General features: G+C 35.8%; 1 protein-coding gene and 1 long non-coding RNA gene across 5 annotated transcripts in view; one reads left to right on the top strand and one right to left on the bottom strand.

Annotated features, from left to right (window-relative positions):
* LOC141563227 (uncharacterized) overlaps positions 1–14,468 on the top strand; it is a 66,269-nt gene extending 51,801 nt beyond the window's left edge. Inside the window, exons 4-5 of the long non-coding RNA XR_012488372.1 lie at positions 5,723–5,806; positions 12,882–14,468. This is a non-coding gene — a long non-coding RNA (uncharacterized LOC141563227). The remainder of the gene's footprint in view (positions 1–5,722; positions 5,807–12,881) is intronic.
* The window catches only part of P2RY6 (pyrimidinergic receptor P2Y6), a 103,300-nt gene that overhangs the window by 23,703 nt on the left and 54,078 nt on the right, over positions 1–25,519 (bottom strand). The gene's annotated exons all lie outside the window — the stretch shown is intronic.

Here is a 25,519-nt window from a genome sequence, read left to right as displayed (position 1 = left end):
TAGATTCAAGAGATCATGGCCAGAGACTTTTGAAGGCCTCAGAGGAGGCAAGCCGGGTAGAGTTCACACTGCAAAGGTCAGTGGTCAAAGGTACTCTGGGCCTACAGCAGACTAGTAATTGTAAATGCCAGGAGAGCACGTTACACAACTCCCTTCTCTTTTCAGTGAAATCTGATAAATTGCAAAGCTGGGTACTATGGAATGAGAGAGGCTTAGGAAGAATGACTCAGAAGACAAAAATCAGTGGAAGACCAGTGTTTCATAGGAGGCAAGTGCCAGGGAAGAGGACCAAAAATAGTTATCATGTAAAGACAATTTTTCTCCTAATGCACAAAATATGGGTAATAAAGCAAAGTAAAAATTACAATGTAAAGAGATGAAAACAAATTCACAAATTCAAATCTAGATTGTAGAATACTGGTGAGACAAGATTCTGAATTAGAATATAACAATGGTGGGATGGAATTCAAGTATAGAATATAACACTTTGAAGTTATAATGTTTAAAAGGGACAGATAAAAGGCAGTGCCAAGATGGTGTGTAAAAGCAACAGTCCATCTGAATTCTCTCAACAACTCCTCCAAATTCCCCTCCAAACAACCTGTAAAAATGCCCAAGCCAACAAATTTTTCTAGCTTTAGATAATTCAAGAGATTGGCAAAAGAAATCTGTGACTTAGGGATTGTGGCTGACTTAAAGCAAACAGTGGCAGCAGCAGCATCCAGAACTCTCAGCCCAGAGATGGTAAGGGGGTCAGACAACTGCTTAGAAAGAGATTATAGAAGACCCTTTGCACTGGGTGGAAGATCTTTGCTGCTTGGAAAATTCTATTGCTCATATGCAGTTTTGGGTTATAGTTCTAGGACAGAGAGAAACACTAGCATTTGCAGCTTTAGAAAAGCAGAGTCCATTGCTGATTCATGACCAGAACATAGACCAGGAAAGCAGTGACCACATCTCTCCCCAGATCACACCACCTTGGAAGCACCAAAAACTTGCAGACTCACAAAATTAGCTTTGAAAACAGCAGCATGAAAAAGTTCAAAACTTGAGACAGTATCTCCTTGCCACCACCTTCTAGATAAGCAAAGTTCAACTTTAAAATAAAGTTCAAAATCAAGAATAGGCTAAAAAAAATGAGCAAACAACAATAACAACAAAACCTGACCCTAAAAAAGCTACTGTGATGGCAGAGAAGCCCAAGACAAAAACTCAGAGTAAGTATAGTATAAAACCAGTTACAAGCAAAGCCTCAAAAAAATGCTAATTGGACACAAGCCCAAGAACATTCCTGGAAGAGTTAAAGAGACAAAAGTGGCAGAGGAAAACTGGGGAAAGAAATTAAAGTGATGTAAAAAAAATTGTAAAAAGAGAATTAAGAGCTTGATAAAGGAGGTTGAAAAAAAATGCTTTAAAAAACAGAATTAATCAAATGGCAAAAGAAGTGCAAAGAAGTTTGGCAATAAGAAAGAGATTAAAGGAATTAGAGTAGGCAATGAGGAAACCAAATTATCACTCTTAGCAGATGATATGATGATATACTTAGGGAATCCCAGAGAATCAAATAAAACGCTATTAGAAATAATCCATAACTTTAGCAATCCACATAAATCATCAGCATTCTTATACATCACTAACAAAATCCAACAGCAAGAGATGCAAGGAGAAATTCCATTTAAAATAACTTTTGATAATATAAAATATTTGGGAATTTATCTGCCAAGGGAAAGTCAGGAACTGTATGAGCTATACTACAAAACTTTCCACACAAATAAAGTCAGATCTAAGCAAATGGAAAAATATCAAGTGCTCATGGATAGGTTGAGCGAATATAATAAAGATGACAATACTACCTAGACTAATCTATTTATTTTGTGCTATACCAATCAAACTCCCAAGAAACTATTTTACTCACCTATAAAAAAAAATAACAACAAAATTCATCTGAAAGAACAAAAGGGCAAGAATTTCAAAGGAATTAATGAAGAGAAAAGCAAATGAAAGTGGCTTAACTGTACCAGATCTAAAACTATATTATAAAGCACCCATTTGGTACTGGCTAAGATAAGTTGATCAGTGGAATGGGTTAGGTTCACACACCAAAATAGCCAATGACAATAACAAACCCAAAGCCCCCAGCGTTTGGGATAAGAATTCACTATTTGACAAAAACTGCTGGGAAAATTGGAAATTAATATGGTAGAAACTAGGCATAGACCCACATCTAACATTATATACCAAGATAAGGTCAAAATGGGTTCATGATCTAGACATAAAAGTGATATTATAAACAAATTAGAAGAAAAGACGATAGTTTACCTCTCAGATTTGTGGAGGTGGAAGGAATTTGTGCCCAAAGATGAACTAGAGGTCATTATTGATCATAAAATAGATAATTTTGATTATATTAAGTTAAAAAGTTTGTGTACAAACAAAACTAATACAAACAAGATTAGAAGGGAATTAATAAGTTGGGAAAACATTTTTACATCCAAAGGATCTAATAAAGGCCTCATTTCTAAAATATATAGAGAATTGACTCAAATTTATAATAGTTCAAGCCATTTTCCAATTGATAAATGGTCAAAGGGTATGAAGACAATTTTCAGATGAAGAAATTGAAACTATTTGTAGCCCATGAAAAGGTGCTCCAAATTATTATTGATCAGAGAGATGCAAATTAAGGCAATTCTGAGATACTATCTGTCAGATTGGCTAAGATGACAGGAAAAGACAATTATGAATGTTGGAGTGGATATGGGAAAACTAGGACACTGATACATTCTTGGTGGAATGTGAGTGGATCCAACCATTTTGTAGAGAAATTTGGAACTATGCTCAAAAAGTAATCAAATTGTGCATACCCTTTAATCTAGGAGTGTTTCTACTGGGCTTATATCCCAAAGAAATCTTAAATGAGGGAAAGGGACCCACATATGCAAAAATGTTTGTGGCAGCCCCTCTTTGTAATGGCAAGAAACTGGATACTGAGTGGCATAATGGATAGAACATCAGTTCTGAAGTCAGGAGGGCCTGAGTTCAAATCTAATCTTAGACATACAACACTTCCTAGCTGTGTGGTACTGGTCAAGTCATTTAACCCCAATTGTCTCAACCAAAAAAAAAATGCCCATCAATTGGAGAGCGGCTGAATAAATTATGGTATATGAATGCTATGGAATACTATTGTTCTGTAAAAAAATGATCAGCAGGATGATTTTAGAGAGGCTTGGAGAGACCTACATGAACTGATACTAAGTGAAATGAGAAGAATCAGGAGATCACTGTACACAACAACAATAAGACTATATGATGATCAACAATGAGATGATTCAAATCAGTTCCACTTGTTCAGTGACAAAGAGAGCCATCTACACCCAGAGAGAAGACTATGGGAACTGGAGTGTGGAACATAACATAGCATTCTCACTCTCTCTGTTGTTATTTATTTGCATTTTGTTTTCTTTTTCAGTTTTTCTTTTTCTTCCTTCTTGATCTGATTTTTTTTGTGCAACAAGATAACTGTATAAATATGTATGCATATATTGGCTCTAACATGTATTTCAACATATTTAACATTTATTGCACTACCTGCCAGCTCGGAAAGGGATGGGGGGAAAGGAGGGGAAAATTTGGAACAAAAGGTTTTGCAAGGGTCAATGTTGGAAAAATTACCCATGCATATGCTTTGTAAATAAAAAGCTTTAATTAAAGAAAAAGAAGTGCAAAAATTAACTGAAGAACTTAAAAAATCAAAGTGGACAAAGTGGAAGCTAATGACTCCACAAGACAACAAAAAAACAATAAAACAAAATTAAAAGAATGAAAAAAGAAAAAGAAAATGTGAAATATCTCTTCAGCAAAACAATTGATTTGGAAAAAAAATTGAGGAGATTTAATTTAAGAATTATTGAATCACCTGAAAGCTACAATAAGAAAAACATTCAAGACATAATATTTCAATAAATTATAAAGGAAAATTCCCCATCATTCTTAGATACATAAATTGAAAGAATCCATTGATCACTTTCTGAAAGAGAACCTAAAATGAAAATTCTGAGGGATATTATAGCCAAATTCCAGAGTTCCCAAGTCAAGGAGAAAATATTGCAAGCAATTCAAATATTATGAGATCACAGTCAGGATCACAAAAGATTTAGCAGCTTCCACTTTAGGGAAACAAAAGACTTGGAATGTGCTAGGATTACAAACAAGAATGATCTGCTCAGGAAAATTGAATACTGTTCTTCAAGAGGAAAATGAATATTAAATGAAATAGAGAACTTCTAAGCATTCCCAGTGAAAAGGCTGGAACTGAATAGAAAATTTGACAAACACAGGACTCAAAAGAACCATAAAAAATGTAAACATGAAAGAGAAATCATAAAGGATTCAATAAGGTTAAACTTTATATTTCTATATGGGAAGAATATGCACATTTATTATTATTAGGGCAGCTAAATGGATCATTCTTTCTAAGTCTTTCTCACTGTCTTTCATTGTGCTCAGCTTTTCAATTTATCAGATTTCACTGAAAAGAGAATTATGAGAAATTTCATGGAGTAAGAAGCAGGTCGTCTGAGTTCAAGTTCCCAACATCATCACACACTGTCTTTAATTCTAGACAAGTTTCTATCTCCTTTTGAATCTTAGTTTCCTTATATGTAAAATTGGTCTAATAATACTTGTACCTTCATGGGATTTCTTAGTGAGAAAAATTCTTTGCAATTTGTAACTTATGTAGACATAATGCATGTCTCTATAGAATCAATTAGGTGGCTCAATAGCTAGAGTGCTGGACTTTGAGTCAGAAGGATTGGCATTCAAATCTGGTCTCAGACATTTACTAGTTATGCAATCCTGAGCAAATTGTTTAATCTCTGTTTGTCTTAATTTACTGGAGAAGAAAATGGCAAATCATTCCAGGTTATTTGCCTCTGGTCCATAGGGCCATAAAGAGTCAGACATAACTGAATAACAACAATAACCCATAGATAATAGAGAAATAGAAAAAAAAAAAATATATATATATATACCAAGTTTTTCTGATAAGGGCTTCATTTCTCAAATATGTAGGGAACTGAATCAATGCATAAAAATGAGAACCATTCAATTGATAAGTGGTCAAAGGATATAAACTGGCAGTTTTAGAAAGGGAAAGCAAAGTTATCTATAGTTAGATAAAAAAAAATCACAATTGATTAGAGAAATGCAAATTAAAACAACTCTTGAAATACCACCTCACACTGATCAGAAATGACAAATGCTGAAGGGGATGTCAGAAAATAGGTACATTGATGGAACTCTTGGAGTTGCGAAATGGTCCATCTATTCTGAAGAACAATTTGGAACTGTGCATATATAAAACTGTGCATACCCTTTGGCCCAGCAATACCACCATTAGGTGTGTATCACAAAGAGAACAAAGAAAAAGGAAAGAGATTTTTATGTAGAAAAATATTTATAGCAGCTATTTTTGTGGTGGCAAAGAATTGGAAATTGAGATGATGCCTATCAATTGGGGAATGGCTGGGCAAGTTGTGGTACATGATTGTAATGGAATATTACTGTGTTATAAGAAATGACAATGGGCATGGTTGCAAAAAATCCTGGGAAGACTTGGGTTAGCTGATACAAAGTAAAGTGAGCAGAACCAGAAAATCATTATATACAGTAATAGCAATATTGTAACAATGACCAATTGTGACACTTATTTACTCAGATCAACACAGTGATCCAAAACAATTCCAAAGGATTCATAGTGAAAAATTCTATTCACTCCAGAGAAAGAACTGTTGAATTCTGGGTAAAGTATAATTTTCTCATTTTCTTTTTTTGCTTTTGTGACATGACTAATATGGCAATATGTTTTCAATGATTTCACAAGGGTAACTGATATGATGTTGCTTGTTTTCTCAGTGAGTGGGAGAGACAGTAAGAGAATTCAAAACTCAAAAATTTAAAAAAGAACATTAAAAATAATAATTTTAAAAGTAAATTATTTAAATAATTTACCTAAATCCAAATATTATTATATACAATTGGGAAACACTAACGATATAGGAGGAAAGCAAAAAGACAAAACATTAGATAATGATTACAACAATAGTTGGATGGTGTAGATACCAACCCATCTATTCCTACGAATCTTTGGCAAGTCTCATCCATGTCCCCCTATAAATTGATTATAGAGGGTCCATCTAATGTGCTGAGGCCCTTCTTTAGATTCAAAGGCTTTGTCAGTGAGCAAACCTCTTCTAGGTTCAACCACATTAGAAAGATTTCAAGTATGGTGACAAATGATGTCTCCTTTTCAGGGTGCAGCCTCAGCATAGGGAGGTTTGTCACTAGTCACCTGGCCACTTGACAGTGAATTCTTTGGCTGCTATAACATCACTATCATCACCACCATCATCACTAGCACCATCACCATCATTGTAACACATAGAACCAGTTAAGTTTTGCAAAGCTTTTTCCTTAAAACAATCTGGTGTGGCAGGTCCTAGGAGTAAAATTACCCTCATGGTAGAATTGATGAAACTGAACATTGCAGAGAGAAAGAAATTTGCCTATGGTCACAGAACCAAGTAAGCCAGTAAATCTGGATTTAAATCCAGACCTCATGATTCCAACTTCCTGATGAGGAAACATAGTGGGAAGCGTATGAAAGGAGATCACAGGAAATTGAAGAAGAAAGGATATCCCAGGAGGAACATTCAAAAGACTTCCCAATTAGATGGATCACAAGTTACTCTCTTATTTTTACTTTTACCTTTTCTACTTCCTTTTCCCCTTCTACCTGCTTAGATCTTTGCTATCCTAAAAAGAAACTGAAAAGAAAAAAAAAATCTCTGAACCTTCTTCTCCCCTTGACCTACTAACTATCCTATAGCTTTCATCCCTTTAACTGAAACTGTCTAGAAAGTAATCTGCACTCACAGCTTCCATTTATCATGTTCCCTTTCTTTGGTTTCCTGGATTGAGTTTATCATCTTACCATCAATATTTCCTTTCTCCAAACTTTCATATTTTTGCTATTGGCCCCATTATCTTTCCAGTCATCAAGGCTTAAATGTTGGAGTCATTTTCAACTCTTACCTACCATCACCCACAGTTTGTTTCTCTTGGACCCAGCCACTCCTCTGTGATCCCAAAATCACTATGATGATTCTAACCTTCAGGATTTATCATTTAGATTACAGCCATAGCCTTCAAACTTGTTTCCACACTCCAAATTCTTCACCACAGTGGTTAGAGTAATATTCCTAAGACACAGGTCAGTCAATTAAAGCACCTACTCTGTTCTAATCACTCCCTTGTTCTTTAGCAGTGTTCTACTGTAAGACAAAATATAAACTCAAATCTGGTTCCATCTTTTCCAATATTATGCTATAATGCCTTTTTCAGTATTACTATGTAAAACTTTTCAATATCATTCCATAAACTTGCTTTCATGCTAGGTAGCACAGGGCCTGAAATCATGAAAATTTGCATGCAAATCCAGCTGTGTGATCTTAGACAAATTTACTTAATTTCAGTCTGCTTTAGTTTCCTCAACTGTAAAATTAATATAATAATAGCAGCTATCTCCCAAGGTTTCAGCAAGGTTTAGCCTCGATGATGGATTCTCTATCTTGCTCTTAATAACAATTATTCCAGATTTTGGATTTTCTCCTCAAGCTTCCCAAAGTATGTGACCAGCTGAAGCCTTTGTTTCCTACTTTAATTTAAAAAATTCAGACTATTCATCAAGATCTCCCTCTGCTCCCTCCTTCTGTATCAGTCAGCTCCTCTTCTTTTCACAATTTGACCTTATCTTCCCCTGTTTCTTCTTATTCTGTTCTTCGATGAAACTGTGGCTTTTCTCCCCACCAAGGCCAATCCATGCACCAGCACCCATCCCTTCTTGCCTTCTCCCTCAGATTGCCCTCACTATTAACCTTGTCTCTTTCCAATCTTTCTTTATCTACTAGTTCCTTAAACTTGGCTATAAATTGTCCAAAGTCTTCCTATCCCTAAATAACTCTCACCAGAGCCTACCACCTCTGCATCATTATTGCATTCTTATTGTTCATTTAGAACCAGATGTCCTGGAGACGTCTCAGAGTCAATACATCCAAAATAGAACTTATTATCTCTACCCCCAAACCTCCCCTTTTTCTGTTGAAGACACCAGCATTCTTCTAGTTTCTCAGGCTTGTAACCTTGTAATCTTTATTCTTTATTCTACCTTATCTTTCATACCCAAACAGCTGCTATCTTGTGCCTTTCCATTCTCCACAATCTCTTTCCTATAACATCCCTTTCTCCCTACTCACTTGACCACTATCTTAGTTCAGGTGTGAACTCTTGCCTCAGTTATTCTAAAGGTTTCCTGATCGGTTTTCCATAATCTTCTCTACAAACCATTCTTTACACAGATGCCAAAAGGATATTGCTAAAACATGTCTCTGAATCCCTCTATTCAATAAACTACAGAGGTTTCTATTAACTCTGATAATTTGATCAGGGATAAAATATCAGATAATTCATTCTGTTTGGATCATTTCAATCTGCTTTATATTCATCCTCTAGACACTTCACAGTACAGTGATCCTAGTTTATTTGCTCTTCCTCACATGATGCTCCATAGTCCATCTTTATTCCTTTGTACTAACAGGTCTCCCATGCTTGGAATACTCTCCTTTCTATCTCTTAGAATCAATTCTTTCTTTCTCTTTCTTTCTTCCTTTCTTCCTTTCTTCCTTTCTTTCTTTCTTTCTTCTTTCTTTCTTTCTTTCTTTCTTTCTTTCTTTCTTTCTTTCTTTCTTTCTTTCTTTCTTTCTTTCTTTCTTTCTTTCTTCTTTCTTTCTTTCTTTCTTTCTTTCTTTCTTTCTTTCTTTCTTTCTTTCTTTCTTTCTTTCTTTCTTTCTTTCTTTCTTTCTTTCTTTCTTTCTTTCTTTCTTTCTTTCTTTCTTTCTTTCTTTCTTTCTTCTTTCTTTCTTTCTTTCTTTCTTTCTCCCTCCTCCCCTTTTTCCCTTCTTTCTTTTCTGCCCAAATGCCACTTTCTGAGAGAGGTTATTCCTGACCTCCTCTGGTGCTATGGATGTCTAAACCAAATCTCCCATGCATTTATTTTTGTATTCACCATAATTATATATCCTTACATATGCGTTAGATTGTAAACCCATTGAGGGTTGGAATAATCTAGGTTTTGTGTCTGTATCCCCAGCACTTAGTACAGGATCTAACAATAAGTGCTTCATAATTTACTTTCATCACTAGCTGCCTTTCTAGTAGTGACTTCCAGCTAGTATCTCAGGACTTCTGATCCTCTCCCCATCCTCTCCCCTCATCTGCTGCTTGCTCTAGCCTTTGACATTTGTCCTGGGTGCAAAATTTCTCCATTTTTTACCTTTGGTGGTCAGGATGGTGAGATTGAATGAAGACCAGACAAATCCATGGTTAGTTAATGAAACTAGGACTGTTTAGTCTAGGGAAGAGAACACTGTGGAAAATAGCCTTGTTGTTTTCAAGTGTTTAAAGCACTATTAAGTAGAAGAGGAAATTAGTTTGTTCTCAGTGGCCTCAGAGGGCATCATTTGGAGCTGGGGGGGGGGGGGGCGGGACTGACAATTGGCAAATTTGGGTATGACGTAAGGAAACTTCCCTATAAGTAGAGTTGGCCAAAATGGAATGACTGACTTGAGGAGGTGGTACAGTGCTTCTTTATTTTTATTTTAAGGGTTTTTATGGTAATTGTTTTTTTTTCCTTAATAGTATTTTACTGTTCTAATTATATGTAAAGATAGTTTTCAACATGAATTTTTGTAAGATTTTGAGTTCCTAATTTTTCTCCCTCCCTCTTCTCTCCCCAAAGACAACAAGTAATCAGATATGTCATATATGTACAATGATTTTAAACATATTTCCATATTAGTCATGTTAAGAAAGAAAAATCAGAATATAGAGGAAAATCACAAGAAAGAAAAAGAAAGCCAAAAAATGGTGAAAATAATATGCTTCAATCTGCCTTCAGTCTCTGTAGTTCTCTTTCTGATGAAAGATGGCATTTTCCATCCCAAGTCTATTGGAACTATCTTGGATCACTGTATTGCTGAGAAGAGCTAAATCTGTCATTCTTGATTATCACATACTCTTGTCATTACTGCATACAATGTTCTGGTTCTGCTCATTTCACTCAGCATTATGTAAGTCTTTCCAGGTTTCTCTGAAATCAACCTGCTCATCATTTCTTATATAATATTCCATTATATTAATATACCATAACTTATTCAGCTATTCCCCCATTGCTGGGCATTCACTCAATTTCCTACTCTTTGCCACCACAAAAAGAAATGCTACAAACATTTTTGCACAAGTGGGTCCTTTTTCTACTTTTATGATCTCTTTGGGGTGCAGATCCAGTAGAGACATTACTGAATCCAAGAGTATGCACAATGTTATAGCCCTTTGGGCATAGTTTCCAATTGCTTTCTCTGCAGAGTGGCTGGATTAACTCACAATTCCACCAACAATGCATTAGTGTTTCAGTTTTTCCACATCACCTCCAGCATTTATCATTACATTTTTCTGTCATCTTAGCCAATCTGATAGATGTAAAATGGTACCTCAAAGTTGTTTTAATTTGCACTTCTTTAATCAATAGTATAGAGCATTTTTTCATACGACTATAGATAGCTTTAATTTCTTCATCTCAAACTTGTATATCACTTTATTGAAGGTCTTTGAGAAGAGGCTGAATGACTTGTCTGATATGGTGCAGTTGGGTACAGGTTGGAACAGATGTCCCCTGAAGTCCCTGCTCCCTCTGAGATTCTGTAATTGTGTCATTCTGTGAGTAATCCAAAGAGCCCATTTTCTACTGGATGACCCAGAATGCCTCTGAGACACTCCTCATCCAAAGCTCATAAGGTGGGGTCAGCCCACTCCCTTTGCTTCTCAGTCCCCTTCAACACTCCCAACTTATTCTCCCTTCACATCCTGTGCTACTTATTTTGGACACTGCAACATCCATTTCTATGCCTTCACAATGGTGGTTCCCCATGCCTGGAATGCTCCTCCTTCCATCCAATTCTAAAAATCCCTAGATTTTTTTCAAGGCACAGCTCAAATTCTTCACCTTCTACCTACACAAAGCCTTTATTGCTTCTATTTCTCCCTGCCTCAAAGCTGCTAGTGCAAGCTTTTCCAAACTACGTTGTATTCATCTTGTGTTTCTACACTCTCATAAATCACAGATCTGATTGTGAAAATGACTTTGAGAGAACAAAGAATTGGAAATTGAGGGGATGCTCATCAATTGAGAATTGCCTGAATAAATTGTGGTATATAGTTATGATGAAATACTATTGTTCTATATATGAAATAAGTAGGATACTCTCAGAAAAAACCTGGAAAGTCTTCCTTGAGCTTATGCAAAGTGAAATATACTGTGTATAAAGTACACAATATATTTGTTGTGGGATGATCAACAATACAATGATACAAGACTACTCTGAAGAATTTACTATGAAAAATGCTATCCATACCTAGAGGAAGAATTGTTGATGTCTGAATACAGATTGAAGCATACTATTTCTTTTACTTTATTTTTCTTGAGGGGTTTTTTGGGGGGAGGAGATCTATGTTTTCTTTCACAACATGACTTTTATGGAGATGTTTTATATAACCTCACATGTGCCTTCTCAATGCGGGAGGAGTGATGGGGAGGGAGGAAGGGAGAATATCTGGAACTCAAAATTTTAAAAATAAATGTTAAAAATTGTTTTACATATAACTAGGGAAAAACAAAATATTAAATGATCCATAAGTAAAACATGACTCTGAGAGTCTCAGGCCAAGAGTCCTTTGGTCAGAGATCCAATGAGGGAGCCCCAGTAAATGTTTTTTTTTTTACTCTGTCCCCTTTCTTTCACTCACCATCCTCAATCCTAGTTCAGACTCTTGTGGATTCTCATCTGGACTATTATGATAACCTCCTAATTACTCTCCCTGTCTCAAGTCTCTCCTTTCTCCAATTAATTCTTCCCACGATTGCCATTGTGATAAATCCTAGAATATAGATGTGACTGTCATTCCCTGTTTATAAATCTTCTGTGGCTCCCTATCACTTCTAGAATGAAAGACTTCTAGAATAACAGACTCCTCAATCTGGTATTTTAAGGCTTTCATAATTTGGTTCCAACCTACTTTTCTAATCTGACTTCATTTTACTCCTCTTCCTAATATCTGTTGCATGGGACTGTTCTTTCCCAAGCCCAGAATTGCTGCTACAGTTGGGATATTAGTATAGTATCCTATTTAGGTTGTTCAGTTCATCAACTCCACATCTGCTGTGACGAGAAAGGAGTCCACTTCTTGGGTATCCCACTTCATCTTGCAGAGGTTCTAATCATTAGGAAATCTTTTCTGACATTAAACCTAAAATAAATCTCCTCTTTGCCCATTTCTCCTTAGTCTGCCCTCTAGGCAGATCTCTGGATCTCTGACCAAAGAACTCTTAGCATGAGACTCTCAGAGCCACTCAAAAAACAAGATACTATCTTTGTCTCTTTACTATCATAGCAGTTCTGGGGTGGGAAAGAACAGTTTCATATAACAGAAGAGTATTTCTTCATGATCAGGCTTTCTAACAGTGAATTCCAGCTAGTGTCTCAGGGCTTCTGACTCTCCTTATCCCCCTGCCCTACAATTTGGACACTTAGCTATGATTCCAAACCTTCCCTTGGGCATGCCCCTTTCCCTTCTTGTGCATTAGTTTCCCCCTTTGCAAAAAGAAGATCTGTAAGATAGCTTCTAACCTCTCTAATGCTCTGTAATTCTTATTTTCTCTACATGTCTCCTACTATCTTATTATTTTTATTATTGCATGTATCTAGCTTGGATGTAGCAGACTGGATTGGAGAACCTCCCCACTTTGACCTGAAGTTCCATGATGCTCTGATTCAAAGCCAAAGCTGGCTTGGAGCTTCTCAGAAAGACATTAGAGACCCAGAGCTAAAACCTCTTCCTAAGACTCATCATGATCTGAACCTCCCCTATGCCCAGAGCCTGAGAAGACATGCCTGGAAAGACATTACTTACAGGAAAGGCAGCCCCTAGCCCAAGGGCCTCAGGGAAAAGAGAAGATGCAATCTCTTTCAGTCAAGGAGTGTGTGTGAGAGAGGAAATGTTCTTGCTAATAATAATCTTTTCTGTACTCTAAACACTTACTCATTTATTGTCCATGGGGAAATGATCCTTCACTATTAGCAGAAATGGATGTTATTATTACTGTCTTGGTAAACTATAATAAGAAAATTCCCTCAGCTGAGGAGGGGTCACTTTATGGTTTATAAAATGTGTTTTCATCTTATCTCAATTAACAGTGATAGCTTTCCATTTTGAAGGGATTGACAATGTTTAAAAAAAAAATAAGTTTCTCCTAATTTCCCTGAGAGAACATATTTCCCATTTTATAGATGGGAAAGCTGAGAATCAGAGAAGAAAATCAGTTAACTTAGGAACCATCAGTAAATGGTGGAACTAGAGATTTGAAACCAGGAGTGCTGGCTCCTCAACCTTTAAAATTTCTCCTACATCAATTTTTTTTCTCCTACACTCTTTTTTGATGTCCCAGGTCAACTGGCCAAGCTGGGTATTTAGAAGGCAGTGAGATAAAAATGGAAAGAATTATTTCCGAAGAAGAAAAACATGGAAGGAGAAGCTTAAGTGATGTTTAATAATTCCCAGAAGACAAATGACAGAAAAGGGGAGGCAGAAGTGATATTCATACTTGGCGTGAGGACAATGCCCCAGGCATTACCAAGAACTGGTGGGATAGAGTTTAAGACTGAAACGGAAGGACATATGTTCTTCAAAACAAATCAATAATAATATTAATAATAACCTATGGCCTTCCATTAGAATCATACTGAGGTTGTGTTCAGATGATGAGTTTATATCTTAACATATAACTCCAAAAAACAGTTTTTTAAAAACCCATCTGGGTATAGAACATTAAATAGGGATAAGTATTGGACATATGATTTCATCAGACTAAGGAACTTTTGGGTGAGCAGTCAAACTCTACCCATGCTGGCCACATCTTCTCTGAATTGTATAGTACTAGAAAGCTGCCTGGAACATTGAGAAGTTAAGTGACTTTCTCAGAGTGACACAACTATTACATATGCAAGGCAGGATTTGAACCTGAGTTTTCCTGATTTTGAGTCTAATTCTCTATCCATTACAATCCAGAGGCGGGTTCTAGTGAGCACCTGCCTCTGAAACCAGAACATACTGTAATGGGGAAATGTTTAACAAATTTAATAAAAAAATACAATATAGATGGTGTTAATTTGTAGTTTTTTAAATCAGCATACAACCCACAGGAATCCCTTCCATTTGAATTTTACACTACTTCACTATCCTTTACTACTTCTGCAAATATATTAAATATAAAAGAAAAATAGGAAAGCAATTCATCTAAGGAATGTTTCTGTATGCACATGATTTTAAAAGACAGAAAAAGAGATAATGATAATAATTATAATAACACTAATCAATAGCTAAGACTGAGAGAAGCATTAAAAAAGGTCCTCTTTGGACAAAATTGGCAAAAACAACCCTTTATATGTTGGTAAATAATATTCAAACAATTGTGCATTTGTTTATAGAAATGAAGGGATTTATGACAAAAATTTAGAACCAGGCTATTGCCACTAGAAATTTCAGATATCCTTAAGGAATCCAGACTTCCTAATCAATATAAATTATTCAAGGAACAGGAAAAATTGCCATGCATTATTGTAGACTACAGAAATTTAGTATCATGTTTAACATATATTGGTTTATTTGCTGTCTGGGAGAGGGAGTGGGAGAAGGGATGGAGAAAAATTTGGAACACAAGGTTTTGCAAAGGTAAATGTTGAAAACTATTTTGCATGTATTTTGGAAATAAAAAGTTTTTATTTAAAAAAAAAAAAAAAAGAAATTTAGTATCTATTGACTACCTAGTAAGACATGATTTCCAATCCTTCCAGAGCACCCACATCAGTCATCTGGATCATGCCCCTCATACTGGAAGATCATTTGATTCCTGGAATTCATACTTCGGATGTACTCTCTGGCTCTGGGTCCCCTCTCTCTCTAATTGGAGAATGAAGTCCAGACTAGTTTTTTTTTTTTTTTTTTTTTTTAAATTTTCCACCAGCCTGTATTCCTCTGGATTTTTCTATCATGCCCCTGAATTCCCCCCCCCCCCACCTTTCTTAATTTCCTTTTATGCATTATCTTCCTTATTGGGTGTAAGCTCCTTGAGGACAAGAACTGTTCTTTTATTTGCATTTATATTCCCAATACTTAATACAGTGTCTGACACATGCTCATTAACTGATTAATGGGACCTGGTGGCTAGGATTATTCATCAGAAATTTGCTCTTTCTCATACCCTAAATCAAACAGACATTTTACTAATGCAGACCTCAAAATAACCCAGAAAATTCAACAGATAAAATGTTCTGGGATCAGTCACCATCGCATTGCCCACAATTGTCTGGATGTAACATTGAGCCATAAAAGTTCGAGAATGGCATTTTCAATATATGCCATAACCCGATTTCTCATAACCTCCAAGCTAAGAGGAATGAAAGGTTGTCAAAACACAGAGTCTTAGTTCAGGCTGTCAAAATTATATGAGAACCAGATGAGGTGCTTGTCATTCTTGTGGTCCTGACCACTGCTGAGTCGTGCTGAGAATGCTCTTAATGAGCTTACATCCTAAACCTTTAATTCATCTACCAAAAGCCAGTTATTTTATCCACCTGTGCAACAATCCATGAAACATCAAATATAAATGATAAATGATGACAGTCTTCTCAAAGCCCTTCTCAACAGCCAGCCCCTGAGGGGAGAGGCAGTGGGAGAGAAAAGGCATCTATATAGCTCCTACTAGGCTCCAGGCGCTTAGCTAACTGCTTTTTACACATATTATCTCATTTGATCTTTATAACAATCATATTGCTATTGCGTTATTTCAGTTGTGTCTGACTCTTGGTGACTCCATCTGTTCTGTTTTGGCAAAGATACTTAAGTGGTTTGCCATTTTCTTCTTCAGATAATTTTACAGGCAAAGAACTGAGGCAGATAGAGTTAAGTGACTTATCCAGGATCACACAACTAGCAAATATCTGAGGCAAATTAAAATTCATGAAGATGCATATTCCTGATTCCAAGGCTAGTGTTCTATCCACTGCACCACCTAACTGATTCCAGATGCTATTACTGTCCTCATTTTACAGTTGAGGAAAATTAAGGAAATAGAGATTTAAAAAAAAATTGATTTGCACAAGTTCATACAACTAGTCATTGTCTAGGTTTGGATTTGACTTCAGTTCTTCTTGACTCTTGTCTCAACACTCTTTAACTACTGGAGTTCCAGTAGCAAAAGCCAGTAAAGTTATGTACAAATGATTTGCTAATAATTCTTACAACATTGTGAAGATTGATATTTTCTATACCTCTCTTCTTTGTTGGAAGGGTAGGAGGAGAGCAAGTCTCACTCTTTTCAAATTTCGTTTTCAAACTTTTATACTGGAAGGTTTGATTGCTGGTGAACCATTTCTATTTTTTGTACTTTATAACTTGTATTATAGCCCTAACCTTTTAAGTTTTGCTTCCAGTTGTGGATTAATGGAAGGACCAACTGCTAATCTACTTTGCTTTTCCATATTCAACTGGACATGTTTTCTCTTTTGTTGTCCTGAATTACCTGTCAATGTTTCCAGACCAAGGGCCCATGAGTAGCCACTGCACTTAAATCCTGGGAAAGATAGGGAGATTCAGTCTCAAAAAAAATTTTTATGAGAACAGGTGAAGATATGGAGGAATCTTCCTAAGGTTGCAAACACCACTAATTCTGAAATGAGCTGAGAAAGGTGTTAGAAGATTACATCAATATCTAGCCATAAATGCAGTAGAAAACTTGAACACCATCATCAAACTAAAGACAATTAGGAAAAAAAAAAACAAATGTTCAGCAGAATATGGAATCCAAAGTAGATTAGCAACTCATACTTCCATTAATCCACAGATGAAAACAAAATTTAAAAGGTTAAGGCAATAATAATACCAGAAAAATAGTATCGAGAATAGAAAAAAATGATTCAACAGCAATTATACATTCTATTATAAAAGTGTGAAAAAGAAATTTGAAGAAAATGAGACCTGACATCCCCTGCCTCCCAACAAAGAAGAAAGTATAGAAAATTTTTGGTTATCTACATAAGAAGTCTCATACGATCCATATGCAAGTTGCCATGAAAGTTGAAAATGCAAAATAGCAATGGTGGCCAAGATCCCTAATTATTGGTTCAAATGATTCACAAAGTTGCAGGATATTAACAAATCAATTTATTAGCTGATCTCATCCTTCTTGATTGAGTCTCATCATATATCTGCTATGAAAAAATCAGAATACTAAAGAGTCCTAGAACTATGAGACAATTTTGTTTAAATACTTTCTAAAAGCCCTCCCAGACTGCATTGCTAAAAAAAAGAGTAATAAACACTTCCTGGAAAACTCTGTATGATAAGACAACAAGAAAAATGTGCCCAATAGTGTGCAATTATTAGGATTGTAAAGAGTGACTTACAAGTCCAGTAATTACTGAACAAGCTGACAGAATGAGTTATAATGTTTATGATGTCTTTAGGGATCACTGAAAAGCCTTTCGCTTATTTCTGGGCTTATGACTTATTCATGATATACAAGTCAAGAGAATTATTGGTATCCTGAAAGCAAAACTCAATGGAAAGAACATTTTAAAAGTAATTTATACTTTCATAACACTGTCCCAGTCTAAACATATACTTTCATAGTTGAAAAAATGAACTCTAATGAATGTGGAAAGTACCCTAACAAAAGCCAATACATGTTAATATTTTAATAAAGGCCAGGATCCATTACTCTAAGGAAGCTAAGGAAAGATAAATATGTTCTTGTCAAAAAAAGGAGAAAGAAGATTGACAGGCATTTCAGAGTATATGAAAACTACATAAAATTATGAAAATACGTTTAGGAAAGTGGACATGACTTCACTGAAAAATACTGAAGGCAAACTATATATATATATGTATATATGTATATATATGCATGAAATGTAACTAAAAGTATTTTACTTTTAGATAGAGACTACTTATAATTAGAGATAGGAATTCAAGGATGAAGTTAAAAGGCTCTGATGGATAACATCCAAATAAGTGTCACTAATAATATGGTGACAAAGAAACATTGAATAATAAACCATTTGTTTAATACATAGAAATACAATGGTTTAAGTTGAGAATTCAAGAACAGGTTATTGCCAATAGAAATTACTGAAAGATTATCTTTAAGGAGACTGGACTTACTGACCTATTCAATTTACAGAAAAAAAAAATGGTAATGACTATGCAGTACATCATTTTGGGCTATATATATAATTATAAAAAATTTGGTATCAACCAAAAATAAGATATGGTCTGGTAGCTAAGATTACATATCAGAACCTTGCTATCTTTAACAAACAGATGACAAATCTCTATGCTATGAATACAACCATAAAATCTGAATAACTCAACAATAAACTGTACTGGGACCAGACCATTACCATAGAATTATATTGGCCACAATTTCCTGAATATTACAATAATTTATAAAAAATTAAGAACAGCATTTATCATAGATGTCACATCTCAAATATTCATAAATTCTAAGCTAAGTCAAATGAAAAGTTTTCATAATGTGAAGACCTCGTTGATAAAATTAAAATCATATAGGAATGGGATAAAGTATATAGCTGGTTTTGGATGCTTTCAGTAAGCCTGCAGAATATGAGTTGACATCTCAATATTCTCACTGAATTACTCAAATCAGTTATTTTATCCACCTCAAGCAATTATGCAAAGAACATTAAATATAAAAGAATAAATACTGAAGTAGCAACTTATCCCTGGAATATTTCTGTAATTAATTATATTGAAAAAAAGATGAGGAGAATAAAATTATTAATTGTAATAATGATAACTATTACTAATAAAAATTTACTAAGAATTTAGAGCTTACCAAGGGCTTTACTCACAATCACCTTTTGAGGTAATATAAGAAGTATTACCATACATGTTTTCTGGCTCAAGAAACTGAGACTTAGAGAGGACAAGTCACTCACCAGTAAGCATAAAACTATGATTTTAGTTTAGGCTTCCTGATTCCAAAATCAATGCCTAGCCCATTATGGAATAAACAGCAGAAAGCTACCAAATTTCTGTCAGTAAATATCGGGGTAAAAATTAGGGAAGCATTTTGAAGAACATTTGGGTGAAGATAATGAGAAGATAGAATGGAAGTGAATTTGTAATGGGCATATACTTTGGACTACCCAGCCAAATGGAGGCTATAAATGATGAGAAATAAGAAATATCTTCTACTGAACCTATTTGGTCGTGATCTATGGAACTCTGCCTCTCAGACAAGCAAATAGTAATGGATAGAGTTCTGAGTCTTGGGTCAGGAAGACCTGAATTCAAATATAGCCTCAGACACTTGCAAGCTGTGCAACTCAGGGGAATCCATATCTGTATTCCCTAGTTTCCTCAACTGTAAAATGTCGATAGTTATAGCACCTACCTTCCAGAGTTGTTAAGAGAATAAAATGAAATGATTTTTGCAAAGTGCTTAGCACAATATTTGGCATATAGTAGACACTTATTAAATGCTTGTTTCCTTCCTTCTTCCTTTCTCTTTCTTTTCACTAAAAACCTCCAGGAAGAAATATTTACATCTCTATTTCCATTTTCTCACTACCAGTTTATTTGTAATCTGGCTTCCATTTATACTGCTTTACTGAAGCTGCCATCTCAAAGGCACAAAGATCTAATTGCCTGGAGTCAAAGTTCAATGGGAAGAATGACCAATTACTGGGATTGATCCAAGTTCTTTTCTGCTCATTTTCCTTGATCTTGGCAGCAGTTCACACAGTCCTTCCCTATATCCTCTCCTCCTTTGGCTACTATGATAGTATTCTTTCCTAGTTCTCCTCCTATTTCTCTGACAACTCTTTCTCAGTCTTGGGGTAATCCTCCTAAATGTGAGTCTCTACAGGCTAAATTTGTGTCCTTTTCTTTTCCCATTTTCTCATTCACCCAAATGGCTTCAAATATTCCCTTTGTGCAAGTGATACCTTAATCTATAACTAAACACTTAAAGGAAAGCTTCCTCCTCCTTGTCATGCGTTATCTCAATTAACCCCAAGGCAAACAATCCTTTTTGTTTATTTATATTTATATATTTATATGCTTTTATTATTGCTCTCATTTTACAAGTGAATAAACTAACCCACTGAGAGAGAGTACGTGGCTTGCACAAGGTCAACTACTCTTTATTGAGCATCTACTGCATGCAAGCACTGTGCTTAGGGATGGGTCACAGAGTTAAGTGTCTGCAATAAGAACTGAACTCAGATCTCCTAACTCTAGATTCCTCACTCTGTCCATGATACCATGTATCTACGCACATGGAGTTAGAAAATCTGAGTTCAGGCTGGAGCTCTAGCAATTACTAGCTTAACTTCTCTGTGTCTAGTTTCCTTTTTTTCTCTCTGACATGAGAAGCTTTGTATAGATTGCCTCTATAGTTTTCTTCCCACTCTGTTGTGGTAAGATTGATGGACTTGGACTCAGAAGAGAATTGGATTTCCATTCCGCTTCTGGTCTCATTAGCTGTACCCCTCAACTTCTCAGAACCTCAGTTTCTTTTTCTGTAAAATGAGCAAAATGAATAAAATGAGGAGGTCCTTAGCTCATCTTTTCCCAAAAGAACAGTGTAAAGAAAGCACTTTGTAACCTTAAGGCAACAATGCCTTAAAATATGAAATTACAAACTATTAATCTCAGTTTGCCTCAATTTCTTCATCTATAAAATGGGGATAGTAATTGCACCTATCTCCCAGAGTAATTGTAAGGACTAAATGAGGCAATAATTGTAAAGTTTTAGCACAGCGCCTGGCACCGAATGCTTGTTCTCTTCCTCTGTTCTTATTATATCCACTAACATCCTCCTTTAAAGCCTTTTCATGAAATGATCCTGGACTCTCCAAGACTGTCAGTTGAGCATAAATTCTTACAGGTTCTACCATTCAGGAAAAGCTTTAAGGATAGAAGATGAATGATCATCCAACCAGTTAGTCAGACAGTAACTAAATAAACATTTATTAAACCTTTATTACATATCAGGCCTGTGCTAAGCACTGGAGATAAATATCCTAATCCAACAACAACAAAAACCTAAATTCCCAGTGCCTGTTGTCAGGAGCATACATTCTAATTCAGGTAACCAAATGAAAATAACCAGGCATGTACAAGTTATATATATATATATGTAGATTGATCTATCTATCTATATCTTTCTCTATCTCTATTTACACATACCTTTATTTATCCATATCCATCTATATATCATCTATCTATTCATCTATTTATCTAGTAGGAACTGTGAGGTGTGTGTATATATATATACATGTAAGTGTGTGTGTATGTATGAATAATACATGTATACAATATTTCAAGATAATTTGAAGGGGAAGGAATTAGCAGGTGGTAAAACAGGGAAAGACTTTCTGCAGAAGAGACAATTTGAACTGTCTTATCAAAAGCCAAGTAAACAAATAGGTAGAAGTGAGGGGACAGAGTATTCCAAGTAAATGGTTTGGCCAATGTTGAGCAGGAACTTCAAATAAGCTTGTGTAACCAACCAGTTTGTGGAGGAGAATAAAGTGTAAGAACGCTGGATAGATGGGAAGGATGTTATTGTTGTTCAGCAGTTTCAAATTCTTCGCGACCCTGTTTGGGAGTTTTCTTGGTGAAGATACTGACATTTCCTTCCCCAGCTCATTTTTACAGATGAGGAAACTGAAGCAAACAGGGTGAAGTGATTTGCCCAGGGTCACATAGCTACTAAGTGTCTTATGCTGGATTTGAATTCAGGAGGATGAGTATTCCTGACTCTAGGCCTGATGTACTGTACTACTGTACTACCTAGATGTCCACATGGGAAGGAACCAGGTTATAAAAAGTTTTAAATGTCAAGCAGAGGAGTGTTGTTTTTGATTCCAGAAGTAATAGGGAGCTACAAGAAGGCATTGAGCAGAGAAGTGACTTAAGAAAAATATTTTTGCAGCTGAGTGAAGGACGAACTGGAGTGTGGGAGCAGGATCTAGGAATGTCAGTGAGAAGGCTGTTGCAGTAGAATGGAAAAGAGCTGATGGAGGCCTGAATGGGGATGGCTAATGAACAGCCTAGTTAGGTCAGAGAATTTTAACACCAGGCTGATCAAAATGGGATAAAATTTTGGGGCACAGCAACTCTCTGTTGCCAGCTACTAAGTTGGAGAGAGCAAGGATCTGCAGCTCTGGGAGAATTACCTACAGCAATTACATCATAGATTCTTAAATATTATCATCACTCTTACAAGGTCAAAGGTCTGACACGCTATGTTTTCTCATTTAAGGTCCCTTCCTATTCTGACATTCTATGTTCTATTTTCTAAAATCTCCTTGTGGTTCTGAAGATGGGAAGATATGTGTGTGTGAGAGAGAGAAACACAGAGAGAGATAGAGACAGACAGACAGAGAGAAGTGAACATACCATGTCTTGATTTACATGCAGTCTCCTTAGTTCTTTTTCTGGCTGCAAGTGTCATTTTTTATCCAAGGTCTATTGGGATTGCTTTAGATCTCTGAACTACTGGAAAGAACCAAACTTTTCATAGTTGATCATTACACATCCTTGCAGTTATTGTGTACAATGTAGTCCTTATTTCACTCAGCATCAATTCATGTAAATCTTTCCAGGCCTCTCTATAATCAGTTTGTTCACTTTTGTGAAACAATGATATTCCATTACCTTAATGTATCATAATTTGTTCAGTCATTCCCCAATTGATGTACCCATCCACTCCTTTTCCAATTCTTTGCTACCACAAAAAGAGATGCTACAAACATTTTTGCACATGGGGGTCCTTTTCCCTTCTTTATGATTTCCCTGGAATACAGACCCAGTAATGTCATTGTGGGCCAAAATGTATGCAGAGTTTGATAACCCTTTGGGCATAGCTCCAGGTTGCTTTCCAGAAAGGTTGGATCATTTCACAACTCCACCAACAATGTATTAGTGTCCCAGTTTTCCCACATCCCCTTCAACATTTATCATTATCCTTTCTTATCATCTTAGCCAGTCTTAGAGATGTGGGGTAGTACTTCAGAGTTGTGTTAATTTGCATTTCTCTAATCAATAGTGAATTAGAACATTTTTTATATAATTATAGATGGCTTTAATTTATTCATCTGGAAATTGTTCATATTCTTTGACCATTTTTCATTTTTGGGAAATGACTTGTATTCTTATAAATTTGGCACCGTTCTTTAAATATTTTAGAAATGAGACTTTTTTTCAGAAACACTGGCTGTAAGGATTTTTTTTCCAGCTTTGTACTTCCCTTTCAATCTTATTTCTATTGGTTTAATTTATGGAAAGCCTTTTTAATTTAATATAATCCAAATTGTCCATTTTGTCTTTCCTAATGTTTTCTAATTCTTCTTTTTTTAAAAAAAAAAAATATTTATTTTGCTAAGGTTAAGTGATTTGCCCGGAGTCACATAGCTAGGAAGTATTAAGTGTCTGAGGCTTCCTCAGGTCTTCCTGACTTCAGGGCTGGTGCTCCACCCACTGCACCACCTAGGTGCCCTTCTAATCCTTCTTTGGGTATAAATTCTTCCCTTTTCCAAAGATCTGATAGGTAAATTATAGTTTGTTCTCCTAATTTGTTTATGATATCCTTTATGCGCAAACCATGTATTCATTTTTTATCTTATTTTGATATGAGGTGTGAGATATAGGTCTATGTCAAATTTCTGACATTATTTTCCAGTTTTCCCAGCAATTTTCGTCAAATAGTGAATTCTTATTCCAGAAGCTGGAGTTTGAAGGTTATCAAATACTAGATTGCTGTAGGCCCTGCTTATTGTGTCATGTGTTCTAATCTATTCCACAGATCCACCATTCTATTTCTTAGCCAGTACCAAAGGGTTTTGATGACTGTCAGTTACCTTCAACTTGGTTTAGCCTATCTGCCAAGATGGTTTACTATGTGTGCTACAGCTTTTTGGATCCACAGGTAAGGGTTTGGTGGTAGACACCAAAGGTGGATATTCAGCCCTGAAAAAGACTTAGCAAGCCATCACACCAAAGGTACTAGTCCTTCCTGAACATCCCATACATATTCCAACTATATACATATACCTATATATACATATGTATGTATATATTCATTTATTGAGAGAGACAGAGAGAATCTATTATGTACACTTTGTTAAGCACATTTTACACGAATTGTCTCACAACTCTGAAAGGTAGCTGTTCTTATTATCATTTTCTAGTTGAAGAAACTGAAGTTGACAGAAGTTGAATGATTTCCCCAGAATCACTTAACTAGAAAGTGTCTGAGGCTGGATTTGAACTCAGGTCTCCCTGATGCTGGGCCAAAAGCTCTACCACTATGCCATCTAGTTGCCTCTATAGTCCCTAATCTTTATATAGTATTGTAAGTTTTTTTTTTTTTTTTTTTTTTTAATGGTACCAAGGTGGGAATTTATTTTGCTTGACTGAAGTATTCTAACTTTTGCAAAATGCTTTACACATATTATCTCATTTAATCCTCACAACAATTAGGTGCTATCATGCAGATGAAAAAACTGAGGGAGACAGAGGTGAAGTGACTTACCTAGTTCACACAGCTAGGAAGTGTCTGAAGCTGGATTTGAACTCATGAAGGTAAGCCTCCTAGTCCAGAGCTCTGTGCTCTTTGGCTCCACCCAGAGTCACCACTATTGTTTAATTCAAAGCCTAGGATTGACCTAGGATTCTGGGCTGCGTACAGAACCTAACTAGACACAGCTCAAGCCACCTTGCAGCGAGGGTACTCCCTCCTCCCGATTTGCAGCTTCCTTTAGTCAGAGAATGTGAGGGCGAGAAAGGAAACCTCCTAGCTAATAATAATCTCTACCCCACACTTCTTGGAGCTTAATCATTTACTGTTTGTAGGGAAATGATTCTTCCTTTACCGTTAGCAGCGATTGTAGGTTATTATTAATATCTGCAAAAGTTAAAATAACAGCAGGGAGGAGGCGCTTTAGTTATTTATAAGCTGCAATTTACAGTTTAAAAAGCACATCCTCATCCATTATGTCACATACTGATAGTAGCTCTCATTGTTATAATTTATTTTGTTTTCATGTTTTATAAACATCCTTTTCAGAACAACAATTATTATGAAAGATAGATTTTTCCCCCTAGATTGGAGACTTCACTGGTGAGGGAAGTTATGATGTGGAAATTTCCTCCACCAACACAATTTAACAATTCATCTTCAACTCATAGTCTGGGGAGGTGGGAGGTTAGCTAAAAGCAAAGTTTGAACCGAGATCTTCAGGCTTCACAGTTGACC

This window comes from Sminthopsis crassicaudata, chromosome 3, assembly GCF_048593235.1.
Source record: "Sminthopsis crassicaudata isolate SCR6 chromosome 3, ASM4859323v1, whole genome shotgun sequence".
Taxonomy (NCBI): domain Eukaryota; kingdom Metazoa; phylum Chordata; class Mammalia; order Dasyuromorphia; family Dasyuridae; genus Sminthopsis; species Sminthopsis crassicaudata.
This window is presented reverse-complemented; position numbering and strand designations above follow the sequence as displayed.